The sequence below is a fragment of the Sinocyclocheilus rhinocerous genome, unplaced genomic scaffold, assembly GCF_001515625.1.
Source record: "Sinocyclocheilus rhinocerous isolate Xijiao unplaced genomic scaffold, SAMN03320098_v1.1 scaffold1160, whole genome shotgun sequence".
NCBI lineage: Eukaryota > Metazoa > Chordata > Actinopteri > Cypriniformes > Cyprinidae > Sinocyclocheilus > Sinocyclocheilus rhinocerous.
In genome coordinates, this window is record NW_015635060.1 from 933,055 (window position 1) to 944,588 (window position 11,534).

Genomic DNA, 11,534 nt, shown 5'->3' on the forward strand with positions numbered 1-11,534 from the left:
CAGATTGCATTTAAAAACATATGAGACGCAGTGAAAAGGAATAAACCTCCACAAATTAGTTTTCTAAAAGTTTAAACTGTTTTAACTTTGCATGGCTTTTTTATACATCTCTTGTGTGATGCGAGTGCAGCAGTCATATTTGTCTGTCTAAAAAATGCGCTGAATTATATCGTGTGCTATATCGAACATTTTTCTATCGTTATCGAAGAAGGTGCACCGTCGATAAATATCGATACCATTTTATCGCCCAGGCCTATACAAGTTTATAGTATATAGAATAGGAGTCCTATCTATCATATGTTGCTGCCTCCATTACTGTGCTATACATTAAATTATTAATAGCCTTTCTTGTTCTGTCCTATCATGCGCAAAAGTATTATAATACAGTATGAAAGGCTCAATTCAGAGCGGCACAAAGCGCTTATGTGCATCCCGTGCGCAGAATGATGCGCTTGAAGCAACACGGAGTCACAGCGCGCAGCGCTCCACATAGAAACGTTTAAAGCAGAAAGAGAAGAGATATTGATGCGTAGTGTATTAAATCTGTTATGTAGTTTATTGAGCCTTTTCTTTTAACAGTTGTAAACTTCATTTACTGTGCACTCTCGGAGAGAGTTTCATCGTCTTGACTGTCGTAACCGAACGCGACACGCAGCTTGAATGCTGTCCGCTCTGTGTGTGTGTGTGTGTGGGGAGACGCTTGCGCCCCGCCTCCACCACAGAGAGCAGACGAGATAACTGAGGCAGCACGATCGAATAAAATGTTGGTGACATTAATTTTTTGTAAAAAATAATATAAATCATTCTTTTTAATTATACCAAAAATTATCACGCTCATTTCCATATATCGTGCGATAAGTCGATATATTGACTATAGCGACAGGCCTACTCAAGTGTCCATCCCGAAACAGAGTGTTATCTTTAGAAACTCTAAAATAACAACAACAAAAAAAAGCTACAATACTTATCCAGGCACTACTATTAACATCATCAATAATAGCCTAAATAATTTTTTCACTGCAGCATCTTCTACCAAACTGTCCATCATCATGGAATCACGGGATACCGCAACTGAAGAAATATGGTGCCGTCACAGTTTCACACAACAGTGCTTGATAAATCAACCCAGTGATAGAATAAGACAGGACAGAAAGCAGGTCACCATCTGCTTGTCTTACCCAGAGTGCTGCACTCTTGTGAAATGGCAGCAGAACAGTTTGCCTCATTGCAGTGATATTAAATCATCATCACCACTATCGACATGATTAGAAAAACAAAATGATCATATCGAGGAGAACCTCTCAGCCTCAACGAATGAAAGCAGATAAAATCTGCAAGTAGCCTATGGAAAATTACAGTCTTTTTACAGGTCACTTCACAGCATTGCCACCCAGAAATGTCATCTATTACGGAGATATTTCTTGAAACTCGCTGTAATCAATCTTTGCACACAAGAAGGTGGTGTTTTCTTCCATATTTCCACCCCACAGACGGGCATAACTACACATTCTGGTTTCATGAGACATCTGAAATGAACCGAAGGGTCCTGTGTACATATGATCCGGATTTCGATTTCAATTGCCATGCCCTTTCAAGCCCCCTATTTCAAAGAAAGCAAGTGGTCAATATCTGCACTTTATATAAAATGCATAGCCCCTGCTTCCTTATGTTACCATGGTAACAGAATCGGGAAGAACGGGACACAGTTTCCTCCTCCTTTGAGTAATAAATTCCCACACCGAAAATCAGGAAAACACATGCAACTACAACCGCTGCTTTATGCTTTCATTATCAAAAACGGCAGCAGCACAAAAAGTGCTATGGACTTTGAATCATTGCAGTGTGGTTTTTCTCGTAAAACTTTAGCGAGGCATGCCTGAGAATCACTATTCACACCAGCTGCTTGAGGAATCACCTCAGACGGGGCGACCACGATGGTTCTTTGAGTTGAGCTATAATGTGACAAACCACACAAAAACAAATGGTGAAAAAAGGACTGTGGGCACTATTTCAATGGTGTGAACATGACAGGAAACGAGGACATAAAACAGCCAGACATTACCAAAACATTTCCTTGTTGCACCTGTCCTTGTTTCATTATGACAGTAAGCAGCAATTCTTTGACCTTAAGCAGCGCAAGTAACACGTCAGAGAGGGAGCAGAGATTTCCAAGAATTCCTTTACAATGCAATGAACATGATTACAGCAAGACTACTGATAGTAAATACTTGAAACCACAACACGGCTCAAATGCTGGTAGTTTGAGAGGTGGAAAAGTTTCATTGTGTTTGTTGTCACATACATGTGTGTCTTTTCCAAAAGCTTCTTGCATTGAAATAAGTATGAAAAGGCTTTTAATATTATAATTTAAAATTCAGCGCATGCTTCACTTGAAATCTCTGTCGGTGCAAAGACCATGGTTTAAAAAAAATTCTGTGAGTAAACATTGAAGTGCTGCAGACTTACAAACGCCATATTTACTGATTTAACGTTTAAAAAAATGTCTAGACTATTCACGTGATATCATTATGATTCTCTGTACTGTTGCCCAGTAATCATCAACAGATTAAAGTCAGAGCATTACAGTATACACATGCTGCTAAAAATAATTTCCCGTACAATTATAAAGATGGACTTACAGAAGGGTAGAAGTCTAAATTAAACATTTCAACAACCGTGCCATTCCACAAAAATGGTGTCTTTTGTGTCAATCAATGTGTGTTGTTATAGCCATTTTTCTTCACATATCAACAACAATCAAGTAACTTTACCTTAAGAGCTTTTTTACCAGATCTGTTTTCCAACTACTCCTTGCTTTATTAGCAATAATGCATATTTTAATCTGGAAAAAATGTCTTGGTAATATTATTTATATTATATAATGTATAGCTATAATAATGTTATTTCGTATTTTAAAACACTGATTAAAAAAAGTCCCTCATTAAATAACACTTCATAAAGGATTTTAACTTAAATTGTCAACCCTGTTATCATGGTTATTATTAAAAACTGATTATTTTAGGCACTGGTCTACACTATATCCCAACACAGTTTTCCCCCATTCAGTTTGACATGGTCGCTATTTCCTAAAATCTTCAACATTTACTTTAGTCACCTTTTCAGTATGAAAAAAATACATATCTCGTGGAAAGACCGACCAGAAACAGAAAAAAAACAGTATTAAAAGCTGTGCGCACTTACAAACTGCAATGTAAGCGAATCTCTCTCACCAACCAACCTCCTCCAGAGCCGCGCGAAATGCACCGGTTGGTAAGAATGACAATTATTTATTAACGTTAAAAATGTGATTCAAGCCACTCAGTAAGTGGGAAAATCGTACGTTTTAACGGATGTGCTTCTTAAACAAACGTTCATAACTGTCAAACCAGTGTGCGTTTTGTGGAACAGTAAGTTGTCGCGTGCTCGAGCGCGCGTAAGTTACCCTCAATACTCAAGCTGTTTGTGTGCGACATATTACTTTATAAAACACATGTTGAGCAGCATCAAGCGTGGTCTGTTCAAGAGTGAATTAAAATAAACTTCCTAAAGTAGAAAAGCGCACTCTTTACCATTCCTGCGACACCGCGTCCGATTAACTGTTATAAGTCAAATGAGAGTAGCCAGTAGGTTAACGTTACTCCTGTGTATAACTATGTGAGGTTGATAGGTGTAGCAACCGCACAAAGATATTGAATCTCTAATAAATTAATATTTTTCTCACCTGTGTGGTTGAAAGAAGCTTCTGAATGTTTTCTGCGTTTCTGCTGCGCTATTTTCGCTATGCCGTCCGATTATTCTCTTGATAAATTTACATTGCAGTGCTCTTTTGGGTTTGCAAACAACCAAGACTCCGACGGATCTATAAATTTACCGTAATGTCACACATACACAATATCAGCGCAGCTCTGTCTACCGTAAAAGACACATCGCGCTCGTGTACACGTGACAGACAGATTGCTCACAGAAATACGAATGAACGGAGCCTCTGCTGCTATAAGACAGTGGCTAAGCATAATACTAGCATTCTATTAATATTTCTGAAATATCTCTATAGCTTTACAGTCTGAGAAGTGGTTTTGTTACGATTTTTATAGCTGAAAGAAGATTTTAAAATAGTGTTGACTTTTAAACAAGGATGAGTGAGGGGAAACAAATATTGAAGGATTAAATCCTTTAAAGGGGTCCTATTATGCTCTTTTACAAAGTCTTGATTTTGTTTTGGGGGTGTACTAGAACATGCTCTCATGCTTGGTGGTTCGAAAAACGCATTATTTTTCACATAGTTTACATTATTAAAATACCTTTCTCCCCATCCTGGCACAAACGGCTCGATTAGTTCTGGGTTTTAATGAAGGCCCGCCTTTCGAAAAAAACGAAATGTGTTGTGATTGGTTAGCTGTCCCAGTGCGTTGTGATTGGCGAACAGCTTAGACGGTGTTTCTGTACTGCCACGCCCCTTGCTCGTCTTTCAACAATAACTTTTGGTGAATCCGACACTGTCCTCCCTCTTGTTGTGGAAGCTGTCATCAGTAAAATGCGCAGCACACAATAGCAAATTGGGGTTTTAATGCTCAGGAACAGAGTTAAAAAATAAATTGCAACCACTGTTTCCTGACATCATCCGCTTTCGGAAGCCAAAACAAAGACGTTTGGGCACGGAGGTGAAAAAAAACAGCGTTTCAGGCGGTCGCACACCGGACGAGAAGCGGGGATTTTTTAAAAACGAAATATCTCCCTTTGGAGTGGACTTTGAGATTTGTAACTTTCTAGATCTTTTTTATGCCCAAACATACACGCTACACACTGACTAAAATTAAAAAAGCATAATAGGACCCCTTTAAAACACATGGTCGACCAGTGATCACAATATTTTGAGGGGAAAGTGTCCGTTTTGATGTCTACAGTGGTTGTAGCACTGCTTCCAAATGTATTTCAGACACCTTCATAAATGTGAGTGTTGATATTAAGATATTATGGTGCAGAAGTGTCATACGTTTAGGCAACAAAAAGCTTGTCTACTGCTATTAGAGAGGCAATCATGCAATCAAATTGTTTCTTCAAAGATGGCAAAGAGGTGAATGTGGTTAATCTGTACATATTGATCTGAAGATAACTGATGGTTTCAAGTGAGGAGTAGGTGCCATAATGATCTGTTCATCTAAATAACCTTGTGTCTAAAATACCTCAGTCTGATAGCTTACTTGCTATTTGCGATTAAACAAATATACACATAAGAATTGTTTCAGCTGTGATACCGTAGTAAGAAAATCTTCCACGGGAGAGTAAAAGCATGCATTGGCTGTATAGTTTGGACATGAAAGCAGCCCACATAGTATTCTGAAGTAATCTCATGAAACACCAACCCACACACTCTTTAAACAGAAATGTCTTGCCAACATAATGTTTAATATTTAAACATCAGTATACAGTAGCAAAAAGGGTACTCGCACTCAGCTTTCAATGTCCTTGTTTTCCCAGTGAGGCATGAACTTGAATAATATTATATAAGCATGCCTCTATCATTGTGAGTTCTACTGATCAGCGTTTGTGAGTTTTTTACCCAAGAGTTCTTGTAAAAATGTACTGTTTGCTAGCAAGAGCATGTTGGAAAAAGATTATGATATGAAAATAGACATAGTTTACTTAACGGTAAAACACTTTTCCTCCAACTGAGACATTCCTAGAAACAATTTGACCCTATTTAACTTTTGAATCTATTTAAGGGAAGGAATGAAATGTCCCCGCAGCTCAGTATTGAAAAAATGTGATCAAAATGCCAAAATCTGTCCTGTGTCTGTCCTGTTAGTAATAAGTGGCCGGCTACATGTTACCCAGTCTCTCTTGGTTTTGATTTCATGTCATAACTAAGGTTTCCAGTCTGTGTTGACTCATTCATTACTCAGGGCAATTAAAATGATTATGAGGATCATAAGACTTTAATGAGAACAGTAATTTGCACATTCAGTTCAGTGTGCTTCTTCCCACAAGAGCTGGATTACTGAATAGTGCAGTGTTGAGGGCCATTACATTTAAATGCCTATTGGTTTGTATTGTGAAACAAATTGCAGAGACAATTATGAAGTAATTTATTAGACACCTAAAGGAAGAACATTTTATCAATCTGAGCTGCGAATTTCATCTCAGGATGAATTTTTGCAGCATTGAGACTAATCAAAGTATTCCGTTTTCAGCCTGCTACTCGAAACAATAGCTTCTTTTTCCAAAGTACAGTTTAATTTATTTTGGATTTTGATTGACACATTGGATTTTGCATCAAGATAAATCACGACATTAGTCTGCTATACTGGAAACCAGACCTTATTTTCATGAAGTACAGTTGAGTTTCTATGACTGTCCTTAAAATAGGCATATAAAAGCTGTGTGAATGCAGCATTCATATACTAATTAGATATGATTCATCAGACCTCTAATAACAATTTCAAGGCTTTTCACTTCATGTAATTCAACTTTGGGTACACAGTAGTTAATCAGATTGTCAAGATGTCTGTCAGCGGAAAAAAAAAAGAATCAGGCATTTTACAGACAGCATAAAATTCCAAGATAATTCCACATAATTTTTTGCAATAGTCTTGGAAAAAAGACCTTTGTAAGAAATGATATCAATAGTTTCCTTTGATGAAAACTGCTCCAACTAGCTCTGAAAAAAAAAACTGAAAAAGAGGACAAGTGTTAAATGTGTTGATACTGCGGTTGTTAAAAAGGCACATTACAAATCTGAGTGAAAATAAACAATATTCATTACTCATGCAAAATCTTTGCATCTCTCTAAGGATAGAGGCATTTATAAATGTCAGACGCAGGCTTTTGAGAATAAGAGGATGTGAATATCAATGCAGTCTCACAGCCCTTCATCGCATCTTTGCTGTGTAACTGCTCCAATGTTGTTTTTTCAAGAGCACTGCATTGCAGCGATGAAATCCTGACTGTTTTATTCTAGCATGCACTGCAACATTCATTCACAATGTTATATCAAACATAGTTATAGTTATTCTGTGTGTAAATGGAGTGTACAGAGAGTTGAGTCTTACATTTTTCTGCACACTGAAAAGCAGCTGAATTTTAGCTTGTGCATGAACAAGAGCTTGGGCACGAAAGGAAAGCATAATAATTCAACAGGACTAACAAGACTGCAGAAAGTAAATGTTTAATTCTACCACCTACACACATCTGTATGGATTACCCATAGATTTGAGCTCAGAGATGCCAGTTAGATCTATCAGAACATGTCGAGAAGGAGCTTTGTTCATTTTGTTGCTCTGCTTTTAAGGATAGCATTGATCTGAGAGCAGTCATTAGAGAGGAGGGTGTTCCTTTACATTGACTAAACCTGAAAGGGGCAGCGAGATCCCTATAAAGCCTCGTGGCTTACAAACTTAGTCAACCCAGTCCAAAACTGAACAAACTGTAGGAAACTTTTTCCTCGTCGAAGCATAGACCAGGAGACGTTGGGATATCTTTCATACAGAAGTCACTCTTTATTGAGGACTCGCTGTGCGTCGCTGCAGTCATCCAAGTCTTACTAAGGCAGTGATACATTGTAGTTTATATACATTTAAGGGGGAGGGATACATTCAGTAGAGGTGGAGACAATCTAACCCATAGCAATCTAACCCATAGACACCGGCATATTCCCAGCCTTGATCTCATCAGCATAACAGTGTCATTCAAATGCATAGGTGCTAATCCAATCAGTCAGGAAGAGCATAAAGACAAAAGGTAATTATCTCAGACACCTGGGCTTCCTGATTTGATCTCCTTAGAAATGTCATCCTTTTTTACCTCAAAATGTAAAACACAATGTACATAACTTTTTTAGTATATATTCTATTACATTGGAACCTAGATTTAACATTTTATAAATTTGTAATTCCACAAAACATAACCTAATCATGATCAAATCAATGACACTGGCTGTTATTGTGCACTATGCTGACTTTGTTTTAAACCCCTTTCAGTTCTCCACTCATCTGGAACTGACTGACTTACAGTAATTCAATATTATACTGGCCTGAGATGAGCTAATGTTAGCTTTGGGTTTGGTAATAACATTACAGACATGATAAACATTACAAGAACACACTGGGAAAAAATGGTGTACTTTAAAACAATATTCACTCAGGAATTGCTAGTAAAATTCACAAATAATTACAAAGAAACAAGTAAAACACTGAATTACATGAAAAGACTGATCGAAACAGTATTTTCTTGTAACTCCAAAACTCTTTGTTTTATTTACACTTTTTTTTTTTTTACAGTGTGCATCCTGAGAGCCAAATGAATAATAGTCTTATCAGGCTTTTAAATGCACCTGATACTGATATTTAAAGGGGTCATTCACCCAAAAATGAAAATTTTGTTTTCATTTCATCATCATCATGATGTCATTAGACCCCAATGACTTTCATTGTATGGATAAAAACATAAAAAATATCTTCTTTTATGAAAGTGAGTAAATGAGTAAACTGATAAATGCAATTTCCTGTTTTGTGTTTTGCCATATTTGATTTTAATTTGTGTATTGAAAATGTAGACAGCCACTTTCAAGTTGTGCGAAACTAAGCCAGTTATAAACTTGCCTTTCATACACACAAACTCTGCTCTTCACAAAATTGCTGAGTGAAGCCGCTAATGAATTCTTCCAGTCAAAAGAAAAAAACCTGGTTTGTTATCATAAATTATGACAGTATTATGACAGCACCAGGGCTTTAAAGAAAGTTTGTACAGCCTTCAATGTGACAGAAATCATGTTTAAATGCTGAAAGAACTTCAAATAGACTTTGAATAGCATTAGTAGCTTTTCAGGTTCACAAGTGAAAATGAAAAGCTCTGAAGCTTATAAATGACTACATAACTCAAGATCAAATGGTACAATAAAAAGCACTAAAGCATTGTGTGGCAATAAATCAACTTTTGATAAGTCATGAGAGTGCAGCTACTCTCGGCTCCTTGATACAGTATGTTTAGACAACTTTTGGATTATAACTCCACACTGTAAAAAATGACCGTGAATTTAACGGTAAAAGACTGTAAAAATGCTACAGTAAAAACCTGTTAAAAAAGTGAAAAAGCATAATAGGACCCCTTTAAGTTCATGCCTCACTGGGAAAACGAGGACATTGAAAGCTAAGTGTTTTTTCCTCCTTTTGCTATATATTGACTTTTAAATATTAAACACTATGTTGGCAAGACATTTCTGTTTAAAGTGTGTGGGTTGGTGTCTCATGAGATTACTTCAGAATTCTACGTAGACTGCTTTCATGTCCAAACTATACACCCCATGCTTTATTCTCCCTTGGAAGATTTTCATACCACGGAGTCAACAGCATAAATATTCAGGGGTAGATAAGGTACAAAGTTGTTCTTTAAGGGTTCTGCCTCAGTGACAAGCTATTATACTCCAACGGTACAATTTTTGCACATTTTATCTGATAGTGTACCAGGTTACATACAAGTACCATGACATATTGGCATTTAATTAAGGTTTAGGTTTTATTTAGGTCAAGCTTGCCAGACAATTATTATTTACAGTTTGCAAATGCACTGAAGACTTAAGTCAAGGATAAAACTCATTGGTATATTGAGGTTTTAAACATTCATCTATTTGAATGACTAACTGCAGCTATAATGAGGTTGTATTTGAGCATATGTGGTCTCTTTTCGCTAAACTTACACACAATTTATTTTATAATATTGCGGAAATAATTCATTAAATAATTGTGAAGATGGTATTTTTAACACAAAATTCTGCATCTTATTTGCTAGCAGCACCATTTAACTAATTGCACTGAAATTGTGCAGAACTGTATTTAAATTAAGTCACTGTCAATCTTTTCAGCACAAACACAGCTAATTTATTATGTAAAATGATTTATGTAAATTTAACTCATTACAGATTGCACCTTAGTCACCAAAATCAGAACTATTTGTCCAGTACAATTAATGTTGTGCTATTGCCAGCCATGGGAAAGATAACAATTTCAATTTAAAATTTCAGTGGAAGTAGAGTGATCTCTCTTTTTTACGTATTGTGATGAGTAAAACAAAAAACCTGAGTTAAAAAAATAAAAATAGGGTTCTACCCACTGTTTGTTGATCGGATAGAGACAAATCTGAATATGAGGTTGTAGTCAATTTTAAGTAAGAGGTGGACTTTAAGCAGTTCACAATAAAAAATGCGGACTTTAAAAACTTTTGTGCATTTTTTATTGATTATTGCAGCAGTAATTAATCAAATAATGAGCACATGATGGAGAAGAATGTTAAAGGGGTCATATGACGTTATTAAAAAGAACATTATGTTGTGTATTTGGTGTAATGCAATGTGTTTATGCGGTTTATGGTTCAAAAAACACATTATTTTCCACATAATGTACATTATTGTTGCTCCTCTATGCCCCGCCTTTCTGAAACGCTTAAATTTTTACAAAGCTTATCGTTCTGAAAAGCGAGGTGTACGCTGATTGGCCAGCTATCCAGTGCATTGTGATTGGCTGAATACCTCAAGCGTGTGACTGAAATATTACGCCCCTTAACATACTGTGATGCCCTGTCCTGGCGCGACGAGACAAAACCAATAAAACCCATTACAAAAGAGGCATTTGTTGCATCCAGTGGGGACATAATTACGGATTATAATGACTTATACTGTCTTTTAACGCGTTGCGTTGCGTATCACGCCGCGTAAACATAAAACCATGTCTGCATTTGTGATCAGAGAAACGACAAACAACAAGCGCTACTCTACACTGCTCAAAACTCGCGTTTGAATCATCAGTGGCAAATCCTTGAGGAAAATTTGAAATGGCATCATATGACCCCTTTAAAACTGGGCAAATGTCCCATATTTGGGCATATTTTGACAATTTTGAAACTAAAAAGCAGTAAAAACTTGTTGAAAATAAAATAATGTTTGTGTGATTTAGCAATGAGGTTAAAAGGTTTGAAAACATGTGACACTCTCTCCATGCTGTCACTTTAGATGCAAAGTCTCACATTAGCCTGAGCGTTAAAATGCCCTGGTGTTCCCACTCTGTCGAGACCGTCCTTACATCTTAATACCCAGGTCACGAATCCATTCAGTCCAAGAAATGTCAGGTTTTTACTGTAAGCCTTTAACACCTGACATTTTTATTGCAGGTAAAAAAAGATTCCTTTTAGGCCAGCGTTGAAAAAATCTCTGAAAGGAAACTCAAAAAGGCCAAGAGTGTCAGCGCACAGTGGGGGATACTGAATGTCATTGTCTGCCAGAATCATCTTGTCCATCAAGTTCTCACACATCTGATGGAACTCAAGCATCAATATATTCATTGCTGCAGGAATCACTGTCACTTATTACATAGTTGTGATGGTGTTTGTTTGACTTTTACAACTTACTTTTGCTCAAAGATCAATTTATCCATGGTTCTGCATTTAGATTGGTGCCTGTGAGTGTGTGTACACGTTTATGCTTGAAACTTCTCAACGTTTTCCAATAAAGTACAGTAGGATGAAACCAATGAAATTTTAAGAGCTTT

The 11,534-nt window shown here is 36.8% G+C and overlaps 1 long non-coding RNA gene across 1 annotated transcript in view; it reads left to right on the forward strand.

The window, feature by feature from the left end:
• LOC107746575 (uncharacterized) overlaps window positions 1–7,876 on the forward strand; it is an 8,785-nt gene extending 909 nt beyond the window's left edge. Inside the window, exons 2-3 of the long non-coding RNA XR_001640713.1 lie at window positions 4,755–4,758; window positions 7,865–7,876. This is a non-coding gene — a long non-coding RNA (uncharacterized LOC107746575). The remainder of the gene's footprint in view (window positions 1–4,754; window positions 4,759–7,864) is intronic.
• Window positions 7,877–11,534: the final 3,658 nt, after the last annotated feature.